Source organism: Podarcis erhardii (genome assembly GCF_964252035.2).
Source record: "Podarcis erhardii genome assembly, chromosome: 4".
Lineage (NCBI taxonomy): Eukaryota > Metazoa > Chordata > Lepidosauria > Squamata > Lacertidae > Podarcis > Podarcis erhardii.
Genome location: NC_138508.1, coordinates 89,398,929 through 89,409,365, shown reverse-complemented (window position 1 = coordinate 89,409,365; position 10,437 = coordinate 89,398,929). Strand labels below are relative to the sequence as shown.

General features: G+C 42.8%; 1 long non-coding RNA gene across 1 annotated transcript; it reads right to left on the bottom strand.

Moving 5' to 3' along the window:
• Nucleotides 1-278: 278 nt before the first annotated feature.
• LOC309340415 lies at nt 279-10,082 on the bottom strand. Its single transcript, XR_014155986.1, has 3 exons — nt 9,957-10,082; nt 6,031-6,071; nt 279-891 (listed from the first exon to the last, which is right to left on the bottom strand). It is a non-coding gene; the product is annotated as an uncharacterized lncRNA (long non-coding RNA).
• Between the last annotated feature and the right edge of the window lie 355 nt (nt 10,083-10,437).

The window sequence follows — 10,437 nt, the reverse complement described above, 5'->3', positions numbered from 1 at the left end:
AGCTGAGGACTGTTGATGATCTGATGAATGCCTTAGCAGATTTGAAAACCACAGGTGCATACTCAACACAGTCATAAGGAGACGAAAAATTGTTCAGATGCAGTTTTTTCCTCCTTTGAAAGCATATCAAATAATGCTGCTCTTTTATCTTAAAAGCAATGCAGTTGGAAGCCCTTATGTTATTTTATGTAATTTACCAAACAACATTCCAGTTTTCCTGTTTATGAATTATTTTAAGCAGCCCATTCAAAGGATACCATTTTACAGAGTTAAAAATCATGCCGTTTAATTGAAATAATGATTAGGCATGGCTAGAGCAGATATTGCTGGCTACAGAGTGTTTCTTTCAGACGTGGCTTTGTGAAGTTGGGATTTTAAGAAGTACCGGTAAATCAAAGCAAGGCACTAAAATGGTCATCTATTACTGTAACATAGATATGAAATGACTTAAGAACTTTACTGTAGTGTTTGACCAATAGACTGCACAATAATTGGCTAACCATCTCATATGGCTTCTACAATACTGAAATTCAGAAACTGTACAGTACAGCATAGAGTGTATCTTTATGATGATATTGATGCTCCTACTTTTATCAGGGGTGGTTTGCCTCAACCCCATTGGCCTTGGAAGAGACTTGAGTTGGCCTCTCCAGGAGGAGGGGGGTCAGCACATGGGTTCAATGCCCAGTGGGAAGGGGCAATCTAGACAATATTTATGTCTGCTCTGCCTCCTCTTCCTTCTAAAGTTGCACTGTCCTTCTTCCATCCATCTGCAATGTGGCTTTGGTGCTGAGTAGGAATTTTTGGAGAGTCCTGATAGACACTTGGAATTTCCTTCTTTGACCCGCTGCACACTGTAGGGCTCTGTTCTATTGATTTGATTCAATTGATCTGTTTGGAAAGTAATCCAAGCAGGGAAGGGAAGATATCATGTCATTGCCCACCTGTTGTACTATTGTATTATGAGGCATTCTTGACTTACCAACTACAGCCTGGGGGTTTGGGGTTGTGTAAAGATAAAGGTAAAGGTACCTCTGACCGTTAAGTCCAGTCTCAGATGACTCTGGGGTTGCAGCACTCATCTCACTTTATTGGCCGAGGGAGCCAGAGTTTGTCAGCAGACAGATTTTGGGTCATGTGGCCAGCATGACTAAGCCGCTTCTGGCGATTCAGTGCAGCACACAGAAATGCTGTTTACCTTCCTGCCAGAGTGGTACCTATTTGTCCACTTGCACTTTGACATGCTTTTGAACTGCTAGGTTGGCAGGAGCAGGGACCAAACAACAGGAGCTCCTCCTGTCGCGGGGATTCAAATCACCAACCTTCTGATCAGCACGCCCTAGGATCTGAGGTTTAGACCACAGTGCTACCTGAGTCCCATGGGGTTGTGTACTTGGGCACAACTTAAGGCCTGATGTTCATACCTTAGTGAAAGCTGGAGCCATGTTGGGTTCACAACCCAAAGCTCAGGTAGCAAGGAAAGGGAATCCTCTCTCAATTCTTGGCTGGAGGACCAACTATGTGGTGGCTTACATGCCCATGGTGGGGAGAAATGTTTCCTTCATACACCTGCCTACACTTAATGATTTGGCTTATTTTGCCGATACTCTAATTTGTTATATTTAAATAAATATAACCTTGGTTTTTTCCAATATGCTATGTTGAATATTCTTTCAGGTTGTGTTTGTGTTTGAAGACTGAGAATTGTTGAATCTTGGACATTGCTGTCCTGTCTAATAGCCTTTGTCTATTTTTCTTCAACTACAAAAATTTGCTGCTGTAGTTTGTGGCCGACAAAATAAGCTATCCTAGTTATGCAGAGCAGTAAATGATTCTGACCCAGAACTTCCGTAAGGGTTGGGAAATATTGCCTGTAGGTGAGCGGGTTTCCCTAGTTTTCTTGTGTTATTTTCTCTGCAGTTTTCTTATACCTTGAGTTCTATTCTGGTTGCTGTCCAGCAAGAAAAGATAATTTAGCTGGGAGGAGTCAGGAGAACCCCCAGAACATAATTTGTGGTGAGATAGATTGTTGTGTCTGGCAAGATTTAAAGCAGAATTCTGTAACACTGAATTCCAAGCATTAAACAAATGAAATGTTCAAAGGTTGCAGCCCTAACCATTTTTAACGTTGCATGTGCAATTTGCACATACATGGATAAGCACTGGGCCTTGCATTTCCAAAAAAGAGAATACCAATATGAAATATACTGTTCAGTCATTTTCAGAACAAAAAAATACAGAAGAACGAAAATGATACCATGGAGATAAAGCTACTGTTGCCAAAGGTGGAACCACATTCCTCCCCACAAAATGATAGCTTGCGTGGCGAGTTCCCGCCCCCCACCAGGGTAAATAAAGACACGAGACACCATAATTTAAGGTTAATTGGGCGAATTAGGCCACAACTTTATTGAATTCAGGAATGAGAGGCATTGGCTTAGGCATTGGTCCTAACAACTATCCGGCTCCAGCCCGTTTGCTGGAGACACGGGGAAGGGATAACCTTATATCGGGGGAGTCTCCTGCCGAGGCACGTCGACTAGGAGTTCCCCTGGGTCACCGCTCTGGGGCGTGCCTTTGGCCCTCACCTCCATAGGCTTCGGACAGGGCCACGCCCCCCGGAGTCCTTTAACGGACCACCCTTCGCTCGCTGGGGGGAGGTGATGGCGTTCCTCCCCCCCACATCCTCTTAACCCCTTCTTACCAATGCCTACCGCCAATGCCGAGAAGTTGTGACGAGTTGCTACGAGGTAGGCGAAAAACCAAAAGGCCAGAAATCGCCAATTGGGAAAAATTCCTACCATGCCCCTTGCGGCGACAGACCGAAGTCCATAGCAAAGTCCGAGACCTACCTGACCTTAGTTAAAGGGAGGGAGGGTGGGAAAACGTGGGTGCGAGCCGGCGAAAAGAGGGCGAGTCCCCTCCGCGCCGGCCCTAAATAGGGCAGGCCATGCCCCCCAGCCAGCCAGCTGATTGGCTGGCTGGGGGGGTGCAGACCCGATCGGGAATCCCCTGCTCTCACGGGGGCTGGGACCAGCCCCCGCTCACATGTGGTGGGCGTGAAGCCCGCAACCCCACCTCCTGGGGCAGGCCGGAAGTGGCTTTGTGTGAAACTTTATAATTGGAAGAAAATGCTGATGACATAAAAATAAATTTAATAAAGAAATTGATTTTTCTTTTGAAATGCAGAGCATTTAAACAAATTACTTTCCCTTGCACTTTTTGCACTGCATAGTGTGATGTGTGTTTTGCCTCACAGTGGAATTATACCCTGAATCACACTCTAGCATAGAAAGTGGAAAAATAAATAAATGAGTGACTCATTTTTCAGGAAATAATTATAATATCTAGAGTCTTCTTGAGCTCTTTTGCTATGCAAGATTAAGAGTGGCACGATAATGAAGATAATTATTTAATTGTGTCCTTTTCTTTCGTACCTCTTAGGGATGGAGGATAAATTTGATTCAGCCCTTAAAGTAAAATCTATCAAATCTGCACTTTCCAAAACACAGCTATCCTTCAAAATATGCATTTATCCAATTTTTGTGATTCAGTACATGTTCACAAAAAAGCATATATATGGGGAAAGTCTGCATAAAACTGAAGATATTCCTGAAAATAACATGCAAAAATGCATTATATTAGGGAAAATTGCTTGCAAAAAATGTGTTCCTTAGTCAATATAAGCAAGCTTATTAGGAGAAATTTACACTAAAATGCTGGGGAATTTTAGTGAGGGGATTTTTTTAAAAAGCAGATTGCTGCAAAATGTGGAGAACTGAATTTAGGATTAGAAAAATAAGAAAATGGGAGAACCAAAATTTACCATCCTTCCATCTTTAATACTGTTGATGTTTCACTCTATTCTTACATCCCCAAGCATTATGACTTTGTATGTTCTCTGTCTGTTCTGCTCATTTATTCCTTTAGGTCCAAAACTAGCCCCAAGTTCTTGTACATGCATTCAGTATGATTTCTTCCTGTCATCATGAAGCTGTATACTTTGGTTTAGGCGCATATTGGGTCTTGCATAATCAGTCAGAGGAACATGTGTTGCTGCCAGCGAACTCACAACTCACCTGGGATTCCATGTAGACATTGACTGAATTAACTGAGGAGGAGGTCATGTTGCCACCATGATTCCTACAACAACAACTGTTCTTTTTCAAGATACTTCAATTGCACACATCTGAGCAGTCATTTGTCTATCCTTTCTGTGGAAGTCCTTGTTCATGCAATTGATACCCCACACAAGATTCCAAATGGATTAGAATTGGATATATGTGAAGTTTTGAAGTGTTCCCTAAAACAAACAAATTCATGACTGCACGTTGTAGTAAACTGATAGGGGAAAGGGGTTAGTATAGTCTTCAACCAGGTGTTCTAGTTTTTGTCTTTCAAGAAATGTATTATATGCATCCTGCTTGCAGTCTGGATTGGTACATTCTCAAAGTCCAGATCTACACTATCCTCTAAACCTGCAACAAATACAGTGGTACCTCGGTTTATGAACATTCCTGTTTACCTACGATTCGGTTTACAAACTTCGCAAAACCGGAAGTAGTGTTGCGGTTTGCGAACTTTACCTCAGTCTACAAACAGAAACTGAACAGTGGAAGAGCACCAGCAGTGGGAGGCCTCATTAGGGAAAGCACGTCTCATTTTAAGAATGGAATCGGTTTAAGAACGGAATTCAGGAACGGATTAAGTTCGTAAACCGAGGTACAATACGATAATTTTTATTGTCATTGTCCAATACAGAACAACAAAATTGAAAAAATCTACATCAGACATTCAGAAACCAACAAGCCAGCTATCTCAGCTATCCCAGCCTGGTTAACCCCCTAAAAACTCTAATACCCCATAATTAAATACAATATACTCCCACAGAGACTACCTTACACTGCGTTTAAAACCAAAATCACATTTGGATAAAAACTGTTTCTCAGGTGGCTAGTCCTAGTCTTTATAACCCTGTACCTTCTTCCAGAAGGCAGAAGCTGAAACAGATCATTTCCGAGGTGTGCAGTATCCTGCACTATCTCTGCAGCTTTCTTATGACACCTGGAAGCATAGATTTGCTCCAAGGTGGGAAGAGTGTAGCACTGTATATAAAGATGTTCCTCCTAATGTTAAGAGGGTAGCCACTTTCCACTGCATGGAGATATCAGTAAGATTTTGTAGAGCTTTTGTGGCAACCGATTCCAGAATTAGCCTTAGTGAACATTCCTGGAAATGATGCAAAGAAAATAATACATAAAGACTGGCTTTCTACACCAAGGCTGCAATCTAAACCCATTTTGTGCCCAGCTTGGGGGGGGGCATTTTCTTTGGTCAGAAGTGTCTCTCCAACCAGAGTAATGCCAGTGTCACTCCACCAGTATGGACTCTTTTCCACCCACTAGGCAGAAGTGTTTCTGGTGGAATCCTGGTGGTGGCAGTTCATTGATCACTCTGAAACTGGATGTTCTGGGGTGTAGTGAGAAAGGACTAAACTAGCCTGGATCCCAAGTTGGCCCCAATGTGATGGCTTGACAGTATCAAACTTGAAAGTTGTGCTAGCTCCAGAGACTTACCTCCCCACACCTTCTCCCCTGGATTGTTTGAATAACAGTCTCCAGAGATTTAGGTGCTCCATTAAGCCCAGCTGGAGTTTGGATTGCACTGTTAACCAGAGGTATCAACAATCATAGAAAATTGAGTTGCTGGGCAAGGTAACAGAAGAAGCATATGTGAACAATAGTTTCATGCAGACAGAATGTCAAATACCTTCATAGGAAGGTGGTACCCGTTCCTTTAACTTAAATCCCTAAATTGTTCTGGACACATGTTTTCCTTGTAAAGCTTTTTTTACCCTTCTGTGGCCCTGATGTGTAATTTGAATTGTCCCTGCTGAGTTTTATGCACACATATGATTCTTTTGTTGCTGCTATTTGTAAAATATGAGTAAATTTTCAATGAAAATATAGATTGCTCTTTTGTAAAAAAAAAGAAAAGAAAAAGAAAAAAGAAAAGAAAAAGATAACCTACCATGTAATTCCATAACTCCTGGTTTTGCGCCCTGCTTGAGACTGCAAAAAAGAAAAAGAAAAGCCACAGGGACAGTGTCAAGTATCTGCCAAGCCAAGATAATTCCTATGTTTGGCTTGGTGGGCCATAAGTTCTGAAAGACTGTAATACAAAGGTTCCAGTTACAGATAGGTAGCCGTGTTGGTCTGCCATAGTCAAAACAAAACAAATTCCTTCCAGTAGCACCTTAAAGACAAACTAAGTCAGTTCTTAGAACTGACTTAGTTGGTCTTTAAGGTGCTACTTGAAGGAATTTGTTTTGTTTTGTAATACAAAGGAGTATTGATAAGCTCTTTGTATAGAACCTTTAGGAACAATCATATGTGGGATCCGTTTTTTGTCTGAAGGATATATCCTATCATTATCTACATTTCTGGATGACAATCTGCAAGAGGTGACTATTTTTATACTTGCTGAAATATTCATGCAACTATTTAAGAGTTTGTCAGCTTCATAGTGAGAAAGAAACATTTCTATTGCCCTCTTCAGGTGTCACCATTAGGGAGCACAATACTATCGCAAGAAATTGGCACAAAGCAAGCCAGTATACATTAAGCCAGCATTAAGGTATCAAGGTATTAAGGTACGGTCTGAAGCTCAACATCAAAAAAACGAAGATCGTGGCCACTGGTCCCATCACCTCCTGGCAAATAGAAGGGGAAGAAATGGAGGCAGTGAGAGATTTTACTTTCTTGGGCTACGTGATCACTGCAGATGGTGACAGCAGCCACGAAATTAAAAGACGCCTGCTTCTTGGGAGAAAGGCAATGACAAACCTAGACAGTATCTTAAAAAGCAGAGACATCACCTTGCCAACAAAGGTCTGTATAGTTAAAGCTATGGTTTTCCCAGTAGTGATGTATGGAAGTGAGAGCTGGACCATAAAGAAGGCTGATCGCCGAAGAATTGATGCTTTTGAATTATGGTGCTGGAGGAGACTCTTGAGAGTCCCATGGACTGCAAGAAGATCAAACCTCTCCATTCTTACGGAAATCAGCCCTGAGTGCTCACTGGAAGGACAGATCGTGAAGCTGAGACTCCAATACTTTGGCCACCTCATGAGAAGAGAAGACTCCCTGGAAAAGACCCTGATGTTGGGAAAGATGGAGGGCACAAGGAGAAGGGGATGACAGAGGATGAGATGGTTGGATAGTGTTCTTGAAGCTACCATGATGAGTTTGACCAAACTGCAGGAGGCAGTGGAAGACAGAAGTGCCTGGCATGCTCTGGTCTATGGGGTCACAAAGAGTCGGACACGACTAAACGACTAAACAACAACAACAAGGTATCAAAGATCCAAACCTTATACAGGGCAGGGGAAGCGTGCTGGTATAGGGAAAACAGAACTAAGATAGTGTTATCTGTGTGGTTGCCAGGTCATGTGACTGAGCTGAATGGGCTTTAGGGTGTGACCCAATTCCTGCCTGTCTGGTCCAGTCTTTACCATCCTTCTGAAATGCCCCATTTAAAGGAGCTATGATTGCCTCAGTTCAGCCAGCTTTGGCTCACCTGGTTGAGCCCCGGCTGAGCTGGGTAGTAAACAAGTTCTGCCAGCATATCTCAGGCTGAGCCACAGTTGGGGACTTAATGTCAGCCAAGCCCAGTTGAGGCAGAGATCCACTGCATCCAATCAATCTTGGTGGTCAATCTTGAGAAAGTGTTGCCCTCTTAGTAGTGAATTCAACACTTAAGCAAAAGGAGTGAACAATGGAGATGAGTATGCAAGTTCTATCTCAAAATGTAGACATTTTGGTTGCCTTCTAAATTTTGGATAGTGTCAGGGAATGAAATGAAGAGGAGGAGGAATGGTGGAGGTCTCTTTCCCCTTCTCCCATAGCTTCCAGAGAGGAGGAAGGCAGTCTCGAATTACAGCAGGGATTTGAGGAAAATAACAGCTCAGAGGCAGGCAAACAGCAGAGTTATGGGGTGTTAGGAGAAGGAGGAGGGGAGGCAGAGCCACTAGCTGACACATCATTGGGCAGCATAACCGACCCCACTTCTCCCAAAATGCAGTGTTCGTTACGGGTGCAAGAACAGAGAGCACAGAGAAAGTTGTACATGGCATGTGTTGTTGCTAGAGGGGGAGGGGGAGCAGCTCAGTGCAAGCAACTCCATCATTGAGGAATGACTTGAATTCTTCGCTTCTCACCATGATAATGATAATTATAATAATTTATTATTTGTACCCCACTCATATGGCTGGGTTTCCCCAGCCACTCTGGGCAGCTTCCAACAAAGATTAAAAATACATTAAAATGTCACACATTAAAAACTTCCCTGAACAGGGCTGCCTTCAGATGTCTTTTAAATGTCAGGTAGTTGTTTATCTCTTTGGCATCTGATGGGAGGGCATTCCACAGGGTGGGCACCACTACCAAGAAGGCACTCTGCCTGGTTCCCTGTAGCTTTGCTTCTCGCAGCGAGGGAACCGCCAGAAGGCCCTCTGCGCTGGACCTCAGCATCCGGGCAGAACGATGGGGTGGAGACACTCCTTCAGGTATACTGGGCCAAGGCCGTTTAGGGCTTTAAAGGTCAACACCAACACTTAATCATATGTAGGAACTTTCTTGTTTCCTCCCTGCTTCTTGGTGCCATTGGGGGTAGGGAGAGGAGTCCTCAAGCCTGGCAGATAGCAATTATCTGCCTTGGGGAACTTCTTGTACTTCCCCATGTATTTTGGAACTCCAGGAAATATGGGTTTCCTCCATGAGTACAGAGGGGGTTCCAACGGCATACAGGCAACCTTCACAAGTGGGAGGATGACCATTATGATAATGGGGTTGGAGCTAAAGCATTCATCCCTGTTGCCCCTGCACAAACAGTGACACGCAAGAAGGGCTGCTGATAATGTTTAGGTTCACAGAATCACAGACTTGGAGAGCTGGAAGGGACCATGATGGTCATCTAGTCCAACTCCCTGTGATGCAGAAATCTTACACCCAACATTGGGCTTAATCTTGAGATTAAGAGTTTCTTGCTCTACTGATTGAGCTGTCTTTCAGGTTATAGGATTGATCAATATTTTCTCATTTTTAAATTCATTGGACAGATGGGTCCTAGGCAGATGTGCCTGCCACTTATTCAAGGAATAGCATTTGAATAATATAAAAAATGTGTGTGCCAATCATTTGATCATTCTATGACTGATGTGCATAAATCCCACCAGGTGCTCCTATCAGGAAGCAAGGGAAAAACAAGGACACAGCTCTGTGAAATAACTTTTTGTTTTTGTGTCTGAACTACTATGTTTGTAGACTTTGAAGTGACTGAAATGTAATCTATCTAGCCTTCCCTGCCAGCAGAGTAGGACGCATGATCCTTCTATGCTTCCAGTTACACAATTTAGCTTACAAAACCAGCCAAAGTGTTGGTTCCCCACAACTGCTACCATCAAAAGATCTCTGGGAACACTGGTCTTTGAGCTTTGTTACTTTGACCCTACAGGAACCTAGTTTCATGTGGATACAAATATTGAGGTGGCTAGTATGAGGTGACTAGATGGGTAGAAAATTGTTTCAGTTACCATTTAAAAAGAGTTTCTGAAACAATACGTGAACCAAAACAAACCCATCCTTCAAAATTCTCAGTTCTCTGAATTTTGCAAAATAGTTTGCCAGTCAGGCAATGAAAATACTGTTTATTAGATGCATATATTCATGAAAATAACATAAAAAACACATTGTTTTAGGGGACAGTGTCCATACAGATGTGTATATTAGGAGAAATTCACTGATGAATTTTCATAAGAAGTGTTTTTTATTTTTATTTTTAAAAAAATCACAAACTGATGTGGAAATGTGGATAATTGAACTTAAGATTGGGAAGAGTGTCAACTGATTCATTGATCCCTACACTCTGTATTGTCTTTTTAAGTATAACAAACCCACCTTGTCATTACTCCTCCTCCACCCTGAAGGGCACAACATATACATAGATTTGTTTCAGGGCTTGGATCAGTGGCGTTGTGTGGGATGCCAGCACCCAGGGAAAGGGAGGGAAATGGAAGGCGTATGCATGTACATTCAACTGCCTGACAGTGTCCGCATCGCCCAGGAGATCACAGCCATAGAGATAAGCAAAGAAGAGTCATTCCATTGTCTGGAGAGGTCACTTTCTGGTTCACACAGAGAAGCCTTTTTCAATGGAGCCCAGTGACAGAAGCACTTAGCTGTATGGAGGCAGCACTGGGTGCTGGGTTTTGCATCTCTGATAATTTTGGACCCAGAGCAACCACCCCTGTGCACCCATGCTATGCCATTGGCTTGGACACATCATATCTCAACACTGTAAACTATGAAGGAACTTCTTGTAATTAAGGAGGACTATTCCTCGGTAATCAATTCTTTACAAAGAGAGCTGCAACCTACC